The sequence below is a fragment of the Poecilia mexicana genome, unplaced genomic scaffold, assembly GCF_051168715.1.
Source record: "Poecilia mexicana isolate PSO_F unplaced genomic scaffold, ASM5116871v1 scaffold_23, whole genome shotgun sequence".
NCBI classification, from domain to species: Eukaryota; Metazoa; Chordata; class Actinopteri; order Cyprinodontiformes; family Poeciliidae; genus Poecilia; species Poecilia mexicana.
Genome location: NW_028263392.1, coordinates 11,964,713 through 11,978,219, shown reverse-complemented (window position 1 = coordinate 11,978,219; position 13,507 = coordinate 11,964,713). Strand labels below are relative to the sequence as shown.

At 39.2% G+C, this 13,507-nt stretch overlaps 1 long non-coding RNA gene across 1 annotated transcript in view; it reads right to left on the bottom strand.

The window, feature by feature from the left end:
• LOC106914485 (uncharacterized) overlaps positions 1-8,687 on the bottom strand; it is a 29,539-nt gene extending 20,852 nt beyond the window's left edge. Inside the window, exons 1-2 of the long non-coding RNA XR_001417605.2 lie at positions 7,137-8,687; positions 6,977-7,016 (exon numbers count right to left, since the gene is read on the bottom strand). This is a non-coding gene — a long non-coding RNA (uncharacterized LOC106914485). The remainder of the gene's footprint in view (positions 1-6,976; positions 7,017-7,136) is intronic.
• Between the last annotated feature and the right edge of the window lie 4,820 nt (positions 8,688-13,507).

The window sequence follows — 13,507 nt, the reverse complement described above, 5'->3', positions numbered from 1 at the left end:
GAACAGGTCGCCAGTCTGTCGCAGGGCAACACAGAGACAGACAGGACAATCAACCATGGACACACACACACACTCACACTTAGGGAGAATTTAGAAAGACCAATTAACCAGACAGTCATGTTTTTGGACTGTGGGAGGAAGCTCGAGTACCCAGAGAGAACCCACCATGCACAGGGATGCATGGTGGGTGCACAGGTGGTCTTTCTGCATGGAGAAAGCCCCCGGGCTGGGACATTCATAATACCTTTAAGCACTATGTTTTTTTGTCACATATTGGTAACACTTTATTTGAAGGGGGTTGATTAAGACTGTCATAACACTGTCACAAACATGACATAACACCTGTCATGAACATCAATAAGTCTTCATGAATAGTTATGACCGTTGTCAAAGCGTCATTCGGTAAATAATGACACTTAATACAAAGTTGACATTATTCGAAATGTCTTCATTATGACAACTTGTCATTAACCTCACCAAAAATGTCTTCGTTATGACAACTATTAAGGACACTGTAATGACACTTAATGACTGTCATAACTGTTGTAACTTGTTTCACTTTACTTGAAGTAATAGTTAATATTAAGGACATTGTAATGACACTTGACATCTTCATAACTGTTACTTGTTTCACTTTACTTGAGGTAACAGTTAAAATTAATGACACTGTAATAACACTAAATGACATATTCATAACTGGTGCAACTTGTTCCACTTTAGTTGATGTAAAAAAAATTGTTAATGAGTCTGTTATTAAATCATTTGACCGTGTAATAAAGCTTAGTGAAATTTTATTGCTTGTCCTATTTGTTTTGCTTTATTTCAGGGAGTGGAAATATTAATCATTGTTTTGTTAAAGCTTTTGCTAGTGTAATAATTAAATCATTATGACTACTATTATGACAAATTTATGTTTGATCATGATTTCTTGGTTAATGACAAGTTGTCATAACGGAGACAATTTTGTCTAGGTTAATGACAAATTGTCATAACGAAGACATTTTTGGTGAGGTTAATGACAAGTTGTCATAAAGACATTTTTGGCGAGGTTAATGACAAGTTGTCATAACGAAGACATTTTGTCTAGAATAATGTCAAGCTGTCATAACGAAGACATTTTGAATAATGTCAACTTTGTATTAAAAGTGTCATTATTTACCGAATGACGCTTTATGACAACAGTCATAACTATTCATTAAGACTTATTGATGTTCATGACAGGTGTTGCGTCATGTTTATGACAGTATCATGACAGTCTTATTCAACCCCCTTCAAATAAAGTGTTACCAAGAACTGTACCGTTCTATATTGACATTGTCTTTAGCAGTAGAAAAGGAAATACACTGAAAATTAAGCCATCTGTGGAGAATAGAGGTCTTTCAATAGAGAACAGGAGAAACACGATATAGCAGAGAAGTCACTTACCTCTTGTGTGATCAGAAAAGGCTAGTGAAAAGCTGCTCCACGCTGTCCAGTCTTTCTGAAACAACACACACTGTACAAAAGCAAGAACATGTTGTAGTGGTTATTTGAACTTACTGATTAAATCAATAAAATAGATTTGCAGACAGACTATATATATATATACACACACACACATTTCTTTGCTTGTGGTTTAGTTACTTAAATTATTTAGAATTTAATAATGATGAGAGAGAGAGAGAGTGTAAATGACAAAATGCCATGAGATATTTTAGTTTAATTTTTAAAAAATACACAGGCTCAGAGGTATCGTTTTGGTGTCACAGTGGTTTGGGAGCGAGATGCAGCATCTACGAACTACTCACCAGTTATTACACCATGACTTTGTGGTAAACTGAACATGTGTCATTACAGCAAATAAAAGTACCACGTAATCCTCAGATACAGTTACTGGAAAGTCAGTTGTTGACTGACGAAGTAAAGAAACAGAAAACGTTAGCTTCAAAGATATCCATCTTCTTAAGCTATCTTCAAGATTAGCTACCGTGGTCAGTATGCCAAATTGATTACTTTATACTAGCTTATGCTAGCTTATATTACAGACTTAAATTAACAAAACCACATTTCTTACCGTTGTAAACAGCTATATTTAGCTGAATGCTTGCTGGCGGCAGGCGCGACCGACGGTAAAGTCAAACGGTACAGGTGGACTGAACTAATTCGAAATGGGAGTTCAACCTCCACAGTCCCTAAATGTCCTGAGCCTATGTATACTATTTCATCATAATGAGATGGTATCTCATCATACCATCTCATTATAATGAGATATTTTTTTCTTTTTTAACAGAGTGGCGGAAATGGGCTTCCATAGATCTTAACTCTCACAGAGTATTTCTTTAACTTCTTAAGAGTTATTTGTAATTAATATTAAATAGGTACTATATTGTTTTGAACTTTTAAAAATTCTTTGGAAAATAAACATTTAATAAAGAGGCAATGATTTTTTCAAATGTATTTATTTCAAAACGTGCACCACAATTACAAAACATATTACAACGTGGAATAATGTGCATGTTTCACATGTCGCTTTCATTCACATATTGCTTATTAAAAGGTCTGACATATCAGCTGTGCAACACAAAATGCAGTATGCTTAATACATTTTTCTTCAATACAATATGCATGAAATTGTTCAAAGTACAAGGTGGATAAAATAAAGCCTGTATCAATGCATGCAGTTCATGCAATATGATAGAGTGCATTTCCTTTTAACAGGTAGATTGCCAGATATGTACAGTACATAATAGACCAACCTGATATTCAGATCCATCATTTCTTATCCAGTTTCTGTTTCTGTTGATAAGACACAGTTCCTCTCTGCACTCCACCAAAGGGCTGTCCACTCACTAACAGATTGTCTTCAGGTTGTTGGGCTGTTGGTGACGTTTGGCCGGAGACACCAACATGCTCCTCTGCTGCATCGGACCGTCTTCAGTCTGAGTGGGACAGCCAGTGTCGGTCTCTGGATCATAACAAACAAAAAACATAACAATGAGAAATGGAAAGAAGGAATACATTTTTACTACAACTCTAACAACAAGCCTCAATTACAGAAATGTAGGGTTTCAGAGATATTAACACTTACATAATCATTTTTGGAGCTTGAATCTTCGAAAAATCCATGGAGGGATCGGGAGATGGAGGTTAGGCTGACGACTGGTGATTCATCCGCAGGCAGACGACTGGCGATTCATCCTCAACCAAACTGGTTCTAATATATACAAAAAGGCAATAAAAGGATTAAAACATGCTGCAAAACGTATATAAGACACAACAGCGGGAATAATGCTTTCAACATGAAAAAGATCCGTTTAAGTTAGCCAATAATTTGACTGAATCTTCACCGGCTCGATATTTTTCCAACACTTATACTCCGTTAACATTCAGCATGCTAAGCTAAAAATGCTAACACCGAGCCGTGTGGCGGACGTGACGTCTATCATACAGGTTGAGCTCAACTCAAAATAATAGTTATAAACCATCTCAGAAAAAAAAAAGAAATAACTTACCAAGTGCAGTAAATAACTCAGACAGGTGGAAAGTAAATAGTCCTGAAATGACTTGGCTTCAGTGGGAATCTGTGATTCTGGGGCGGAGGCAGTGAATTAACTCCTTCAGTGTTAGAGCCGCTGTAGGAGTTCAGAGTTAAGAAGTAAAAAGCTATTGATTCTATTTTAACACCTCTAGATTTGATATGGAAACACTTTGTTTTAACACTGGAGTTTAACTACTAATAATATACACCCCAGAGTTACATAAACAGAATGTGACTAAGAGTAAAATTAACTCTGCTTTTGCATGAAGTCTACTAACACCAAAACATTTAACACTTTTGAATTTGCTGTGTAGTGTCTTTTGTATTAGAAGTATTTTTCAGTTCCCCGTTTCCTCCCGTTTGTGTTCCCAGCAGATCTCCTTAGTTTTCCCTGTGCCACCTTCTCCCCAGTCCTCAGCCAGCTGCTGTGCCAAATTACTCACACCTGCTATCACTCTTCTCATTTAGGCTATTGTTCCCATTAGGGCTGTTGTAAACGAATATTTTAGTAATCGAGTAATCTATCGATTATTCTTACGATTAATCGAGTAATCGGATAAAAAAAATTATAAAATGAAATATTGGTAAATCTGGCATAATACCGGTGTTACTATCAGATATCAATATCAGTCCAATTTTTCATATTTGAGCATCCCTAACAGTTGCTTTTTTGTAGTTTAGAAAACTAACCTGTAACAATAATAGCTCACTTTCTAAGTTAACCAGAAGAAAAGTTATAGAAAAATCTGAAATTATATTGAATTTAATAACAAAGAGGCAGGCTCACAAATATGCTTATAAAAAATGTCTACAATCCAGCTTTTAGTTTATGTATTCATCTTCAGTGAGTTTAATAGATTAATTAAACTCACCTTGCCACCTAACCTGTCACGCTTTGGGTTTGAAAATACGGGAAATGCCGCCTGGAGTGGGAGGAGAGGGCATGAACGAACGTAAGATGGGGTGGAGGGGAGGAAATAGACCAGCGGACTGACGAACCGTTAGACCGGGGGACGAACATGGGGGAAGCAATACGGGATATTTACGACACCTTCACTGGTCACACTCAGAAACTCATCTACTAGCCATGTACGATGCGCTCCGCCACCCGTTTCTTCAGACCGGGATATGAAATTTATTGTGCGGTTCGTTGGTAAAGCTACATTTACACGGTAAGCATCAGCTACTCAGCCGCCCGCCCTGTTCAGGCTATCCGCTCACCTCAGCGCTCTTCCCGCCGTTCGCTTTCAACCAGCAGCCCCGGAGGAGAAATGCTGCCGTACTCCAGGCATGCCCCAGTCATTTCAAGGATGCTTATTGGTTCCCCAAAAACGATAAAAAGTCAGGCATTATCATCAATCAATAAAATCCCCACGGGCCAATCTTGAAGATTGGACTTTATGCCGCTGAGACTTAGCTTTTGTCAACAACTCAGAGGCGGAAGTGAGAGCTCCGCGCAACGCAAATGAAGTCCCGGCCGGAACACGGTGCGCTAACTAATAAAACATAAATTAACGAAGCTTCGAGGCAGGTAAATTTTCCTCGAGGAATTTTAGTAATCGAGGTACTCGAATCATTCGAGGAATCGTTTCAGCCCTAGTTCCCATTACTACGACTGAAAAAGCTCCTTTTTCAGTCACAACTCACCAGTCCAACTTGTTACCCTGCTCACCACGTTGCCAGATGTTACCGTTATTATCCCTCGTGTCTCCTGTTTCATTGTGTTTTGGATTTCCTTGTTTTCCCTGGATTTTGGATTTAGTTTGTTTATTTTGTTCATTAAAATAACATCCACATAAAGTAAGTCTACTGCCTGCTGCATTTGTGTCCACCGCCACATCATGAGTGATAAAACCAGATAAAAGAGCTCATCTTTAAACATTTAATGTGTAATTAAACAATAAAGGTGACAAATTTTATGAAATAGATCACACTTTCATAAATATTTGTTGTATTTAACGTATTTCAGGTAAGTGAACATGTAATGAGATAGATCCTGTCCTAGAATTTTATGCAATTGAACATTACAGGTAACAAGTGATGATCATCTGAGGTAATACATTTTATGAATATTTTTTACAAATAATTTGTTTAAAAATTAAAAGGGGTCAAAATGGAATAAAATATGCCTAATCTATTTAGTTTAGTAGAATAATTTCACACAGATTTGAGTTAATAGGCCACAAACCTAGAAACTGACGGTCCCTATATGAACCTCCAAGCACTTGAGGAGGGACCAGTAAAGAACAGCTGGCCGAAATTAGCGTTGATAAATCGGATCAACCTTGAGCTGAACGTCCTTTACTCCGCGGAGCGCGAATATCCAGTATCCAACTTAAAAACAATTTCACTGCGGTCGGTAACACAAAGAAAACACCGGTGTTCTGACTAGTTTGTTTTGGCCTGTGGACACCAAACATGGCGCCGAGCGACGTAAACGTCATACGCCGTGACGTCAGCTCCAAAGCTCTATAGGAGTTGATTTAATTAACATTAGTTAAGTAAGTCATAACATGCATCCTGCAAATTCATAGGAAAATATTTTATGGCAAACCATTCAGAAGGTTAAGATTTGCTATAATCATTATGTTTTACTCTAATTCAATCTAATTATTCAAGCATTAATGACTAAAATCAAAGCTTGAATAATCTCAGCAAAACGATAAAAACTTTTTTTTTGTCAAATGTTCGGCTAACGTCAAGTGGAAAACATTCAACCTCTACCATTCAAAATACGACCCAGAGTAAATCAACAATGCCAGTATCTTAGATTCAAATCCGCGTTTTAAAGCCACAAACTGAAATATATTTTACTGAAATCTTGGACAGCGCTATGTAAGATTAAGAAAAGACGCAGCTAAAAACATTAAACTGTCAACAAGATCGCTGCACATTTTTCTTACAAAAAAAACATGCAAGAAAATCAGTAAAGGCATATAGGGAAGAAGAGGGGAAGAAAAGTTAAAATACAAACGAGAAAGAAGGGCAGGGACCAGGATAAAAAAAAATATGTTTTTATATTTTTGCTTTGTTTTTCCATATTTATGCATGCATGGAAACCATTTGAACTAAATGGACACCGCACTTTTCAGATTATTTAAGATGAATAATGAAAAAACAACTGCATTACTTTTACTTTTCTTCCACCTCTCTACAATTATGTGTTACGTTGCGCTTCTAAATCACATAAAATCCCAACAAAAAAAACATTTCAGCGTGAAATTGAAGCATACCGGTAAAATGTTTCAAAGCATTCATTCATATGCCTGTATAAAATCAAAGTACTACGTTAAAAATCTGCTTTCAGCCATTATAATCCTCCAAAATCAACAAGTACGTGCAACATTAGCGTCACATTTCAACAACAGCAAACACCAAAAGCTACGGCTGACCCAAAACCACAAGTAAAATGTAGAAATTAAACATTTCAGTACAGTACAATAAGCCAAGCTGTCTTACCTTAATGCATGTTTTCATTTGCGACATGGAAACCGTCGTGCTGTAAGGAAAACAGTTAGCCATCATTAGCCAATATAGAGCTCAGGTGCGGCCAGTTCTAGCGGCTGAAAAACACCGAATTAGCTTTAGTAAACTTAATAATTTACAGCGGAAAACTTACTTTCTTCCGGCACTTTGTTTCTTTAGTCCCCAGTTATTCTCGGAACGCAAAGTCGTTGCTAATTTGCGTTTTGTTTCTCAAATTTTGCCAAACCAACCGACAACCAACCGAGGCTTCCTTGTTGCTGTAACGTTTGCGCATGCGCAGTTGATACACTTAAAACTTCACTGAAATTTTCATGTAAAAGTTGTAAATCTTACTGCGTTGATTTTTCGCTAAAATTACCATTTTAACACATGTAATTATTCATAAATAAGTATATAAAAGCCCATCAGAACAAATATAGCAAAAATATCCATTTTTATTTTTTAATGATCCTACTCAGCGAGAGACAGCAGGTGCAAATCGTGACACCTCACCTACTAATGGCACTTCCGGTGGCAGTATAACGCTGAGTGGAGCGGTCGACCGCTCTAAGATGGCCGCCCTAAATCTCGTCAGCGAAAATAGACGAGAACGGTCCGTGAGGCGTGGGAGGTGCCAGTATGAAGTCGCGGAAACCCTTGGAAGGTGCCGAAGTCAGCCGAAGTCAGTGACAACACTGACTGCTAGCCCCGAAAACAGTGGCACTTGTGGCGCATAATGACACCGTTTGACAGGCACAACAGGGCCGTGCAGAGACCACTAAAGGGGCAGGTGCTCAAAAAAAAAAAAAAAAAAGGGGCACATCTTACCGCATTCTAGGACAGAATATTAACAAAGCCACAGAGCTTTCAGAGTTTAATAAACAATGATAAATTACAAAATTGTGAAATATACAATCAAAGCTAAGGTAAATCTCTATACAGCGCATACAACTATGCATATGTAAGATATTTTATTAGTAATTTCTTTCTGCAGGTCTATTTTGTTATAGGAAAGTATTGCAATATTCAAACCCGCAATTTAGCAAGATATGTAAATCAGAGCTGGTGGTTTAGCTCCGATTTACATATTTTGTCTTTACAGAATTACACTATTAAAAATATAAACAAGGGCACAATGCAACCTTTTAGTGTGCTGTAATCATTTAAAAAACAGCTGCCTGTTTGCTGCAGTGGAGATGAAGATGGTCCATTCAGGAAAGCAGAGCTGCATCAAACTTTAAGGTGGAACTGCAGAAAAAAAGAAAAAAACAAAAGCAAAAATTTAATTGTTAATGCATGTCACCATGAGAAAAGCCTACTGAGTTTTGCTTAAAACTTTAAACATTTAAATCACACATTTGTCTCATGAAGGGATTTTTTTTTGCAAAACAAACTTATTTGTGCATGTCAGAAATCTTTTCTTGATATTCTAAGTTTTTGTTTGACTCAAAGTTTTGCTTGTGATTCTCACATGATGTCATGGGCAGGACCCAAAATCGCAACAAAATATTTCTGGTGTGTGCAAATAAAAGTTTATGTTTGGCAAATAACTTTTTAAGTTCACAAGACAAAAATTTGTTATTTAATTTAAAAAAGTTTTTTAAACAAAACAATTTGTTTTTAAAAAAGAAATCATTACAATTCCAAAAGTTTTGATTACAATTTTATTTTACTTAACTGAGGTTAGTTTATTTTTTCCCATTGAATAATTGGGGGAAAAATTTAACTCTGTGAACCAGACCCTAAACTTAAAGTCTGGGTTGAGTTTTTTCCCCTTCATTAATGACATACATTATATCTATCATGGTAATTCAGGGTGAATTATTTTTAATTCTAAATGAATATGCTTGTTGGACTTTTATTTAAGTGCTATTCTCCTTCAAGACACATTTACCTAACGCCAGAATAAATGCAATGTACATTATGCAGCAAAGGAAATTAGAAGATCGGACATATATTCATTATGGAGATGATCGGTTTTGGACGGGCAACGTGCCTCGTACACAGGGAAGAAGCTTTTCACTTATCTAGCTTCTAGCAAAGTCGTTAGCTAGCAGCTAGCTAATAGCACATCAACAACAGCCTAATGTTTGTATGATAAAAATACTGAATCGATAGATAAGAACAGTTTTTCCTTACCCGAGTGTCTCCTCCCGTTCAGTAGTTCTTCAGAGTAAGCCAGACATAGAGGCCTGTCAGTGTCTGTTGTATTTCATTACCTCTCTGCTTAAACCGCGACTCTGTGCTGAAGCAGAAACAATACTACAACGTTTTCCGTGATCTGACAAGTAGCAAGTCTACTCCACTTTATTCACCAAAAAGGTTTTTTTAAATATATAATTCACCAAAAATTGTTCTGTAATCTGGAACGTTTGCTACGTTGAGCTTCAGTTAACCGCCTTATCTCACTGCGCTAGAGGCAACTGCGTCATGCGGCGAGCCACACTCCATACCAGTAAGTGGCGGTAATGCTACTAGTAAGTTTGTTGCCAACCGCCAATAAACACAACAAGAAGAAGAAGAAGAACTGCGTCATGCGTCACGGGCAAAAGGTCAAAGGTAACAAGGTAACAGGTGTTGGGCATAACACCGGCCTCTGGCTCTGGCTCTTGCGATGTCTTGCGATGAAAAGACTAGGAACTTGTTAAAGAGCTAGAGACCCAATTTCAAGGTGTTTAATTGCATATTTGATGAATGTATGTTTTTGTATAACTACTCGAGGTAACTCTGTGACTTTACGGCTATATGTGCCTGGAAAATATACGATAGTGCCCCTTTAAGACGAAATGCCACGGCTTACCTCTTAATGTAGTTGGTGATGTTAAAAAAATTACAGGGCAGGAAACTGTGGTGATCCTGGGTGCTCGGGTTGTTTGGCTGCTGCTTCTCGCTCCTTCCACCAGGGGGCCGCCTGGTGGATGATCTCTGGTGGGCGTGACCGGAAACGCTGGGATCCTCACACCTGTCAGAGATTGTCTCATCTCCGCAGAAGCTTAAGAGTGGAATCAGCCAACACAAAGATGCCAGCGTGTTAACCAGTAATGGTACTGCAGGCCATCATCATGGCGTTTGTTGATCCCTTGTGAACCTCCCAGTGACTCCCGTTGTGTTTCTTCGTTTTTTCAGACAACTCCCTCGTGACGTCGTGGTCCGACCACTCGAGGCTTTTGAGCTCCTGGCTGTACCTGGCGTACTTACCCCTCGTTGGCTGCCTTCCTCGTTCTGCCCCGGTGAGCTGAGGTCCGTATCTGTCCGCCCTCCAACGCCGTCCGCTGGATTTTCCCAAGACTCCAGCTGGTTCCGCAGCAGAACCCCACACCCGAAAACACCCCCAGGAAATCCCAGTATCCGTCCCCGCTTACCTGCCGCCTGATCTAGTAAGACCGTTGCTGCTCGTTCAGAACTCAAACATCCCACAGTCCTCAAACTCGTCACCCATTCTCTCTTCCAGTCCGCTCCAGTTGCCGCTCCCCCCGGAACACAGTTTATCTGTGCTGTTGTGCTTTATATTAAACATCTTTTACTGATTATCGGTTCTCTGGTTTTTTTGCATGTGGGTCAAGAAGTTACCTTCCGTCATGACAGAACACTCTGGCCAAGATACTGACCCAGCAGAAACTCTACGGAGAACCATTCGAGAACAACACACCATAATTCAAACTCATGACTCGGCTCTACAGGAGCTAGCTAACCGCCAAGCTGAAACAAATATTCGGCTTGACGAACTAATCACTTTCTTAAAACAATCTTCTCGACAGGCTACCGCTCCCGCTGCAGCTTCAGCCCCGGACCCAGCTGCAACCCCAACTTCGGCTTCTCCCACTCCATCCAGTTCCGTGGGTACCATCCAGCAGTGGCGGCTGGCCAGTAGGGGGCGCTTGGGCGCCGCCCCCTTTAAATTCTTTAGATAATAAATGATTTCTGAACTGCAAAATACTTAAATGTATTTATTCATACTGTGTGTCCAATAGACATGTTAGAATTTATTAAAATAGTAAATGCATAATTCTATTTAATTGCTCACATTGTGCACACTTCCTATCCTATGTGCAGGGCGCCGTTCTAATGAGTGTATGTAGGCGCATCAACTTTTGGCAAGCAGGTGATCTGAGGCTGACTTTTAATTGGTTATTTAAGGTTTTCCACAGGGCGCAGCGCTCTGCGTCCCGGACACACCCATTCTGTCATTACTGGTAGTGTGTCAGTTCTGGCTAATTTTTTTTTTTAAAAACATTGTGTGATTGGACAATCCCCGATTCGACTAATTAGCGCAGCTGCAGTTCGTTAGGTCGATTCACGTTTGCAAAGTGGAGTAGTTTCAAAATGAGAGAAAATTCTGTTTTGTCTTTACAAAAAAATGCTTTTACAAAGCGTTCACTTGAAGAAAAAAACAGGATAAAGGAGCTTGGACCGGATCGTCCCAATTTACAAATTCAGCAGCAGGCAAGTGATCGTGGACGATCCTACACGCGGGCTTTTTCCAGCTCTTATGACAAGCGGAGTTGGCTGGCTGGATGTGATGTAAGCAATGCCTTTTACTGCTTTCCGTGTTTGCTATTTAAAAGTTCTGGCACGGAGGCAATGTGGACAACAACTGGGGTAAGAGACTTAAAACATCTTTCAGAAAAATGCAAACGGCACGAAAACAGCCGCAGCCACATAGACAATGCAATGAAGCTAAGTTTTTGGGGGAAACTTGGCATTGCTCGACAGCTAGATGAAGGCTACAGGATTGCTGTTAGAAGGCACAATGAAGAGGTGACAAAAAATCGGCACATCCTTTCTAGAATTAAGAACTAAGTTTTGTGGAGCCTTTGAGCTGGCCTTGCGTGGTCATGACGAAAGTAAGAGCTCTGAAAATCCCGGGATCTTTCGTGGGTTGGTTGATTTTGTTGCTTCTCTTGGAGTACTAAAAGAGCACCTTGAGAATGCTACTGTGTTTAAGGGAACTTTGAAAACTGTGCAGAATGAGCTACTGGACTGTGTGTTTTCTGTAATGAAGGAGCATATAATCAAAGAAGCACAGAGCAGTGATTTTCTTTCAATCCAGGCAGACGAGACTGTGGATGTTGCTACGCAGTGCCAGCTTGTGCTTGTACTACGCTATATCGATGCCAAAAACACTGTGCAGGAAAGATTTTTTGAGTTTATCCCTCTGCAGTCGGCTACAGCTGATTCCATTGCTACAGCCCTAAAAGAACGTCTTGCAACTATTCTTCCTGAGGATCAAAAGGCTAAGCTAATCTGTCAGGCATATGATGGAGCCAGCGTGATGCGAGGTGCCACTGCAGGTGTTCAGAAGAAGATACAAGATGTGTACCCAAATGCCCACTACATCCACTGCTATGCTCATCAGCTCAATCTAATAATGCAACAGGCTACTTCTCACATAACCAAAGTTAGATTTTTTTTTCTAACCTTAGTGGATTTCCCAGCTTTTTTTCCAGATCATCCAAGCACACAAGCATTCTTGATAAAGTTGTGGCCCACAGACTACCAGCATCCAGCAATGTCAGATGGAACTTTCACAGCCGTGCCATCAATACTGTGTTTGAGCACAGAGAGGACCTCATCCGCTGTTTCGAAAGCATACAAGACTGGTGACTTTGACCCCATTACAGTCAGAGAGGCTGGAGCATTTGCCATGCTACTGGAGGATCAGGATTTTAAGTTCTTTCTGCAACTTTTCCACCATATCATGCCTCATGTGGACCTTCTCTATGCCAAACTCCAGAAGAAGGTCATAGATTCAGTCTGTATCCAGGAGAGCATCCAACAGTTCCAGCAGGACATTCAAAAGATCAGGTAATTGTTTAAATAGCTGATTTTTCTTTTTCTTCTTCTTCATTAATATTGTAAGTATTTCTCTTTGGCAGAAATTCTCTCCACTCCATGGTTGGACAAAGCAGTGTAGGTAGTAATCAGCCAGTGAAGAAGCGTCAGACACTCGGTGTACAAGACCATGAAAGGATTGCTGCAGAGGTGAGTTGTTGTGGAAAATCACTGTTACACTGGTTTATAGTAGTGTTATTTAATATATTAGGAAGATGTGCGTTGTAGTTAGAAATACCTTTAGTTGTGTCTATGCTGTGTAGGTATGTTGATGTAATGTTTGTCAGCAAGATATTTTATTATTTAAGTTGTACTGAAGTTTATGGGTAATGGGGAATAAAACATTTGGTTACTGAATTTTGTATAATCTTGTCCCACAAAAATGCTGTAACACATTTCATAACACAGCCTTAAAAAATGGCAGCAAATGTTATTAAAATCAGTAAGTTTATAAATAAAATGTGTTCTTTCTTTCTATGACTTAATAGGACAAAATAACATTTCATATTTAGAATGAAAAATGTGATTATAAAATCATAATCTTCATGTTTGTCCTTCTCTCTTAAGGTCTGTGATATCATACTGGGACACACCAGGGAGCGCTTTTCTTTCACAAACCACCTTGTTAGTGCCACACTCCTGCAGGGGGACAGATTTGAACAATACAACACAGCATTTCCTGAAGATGCACTG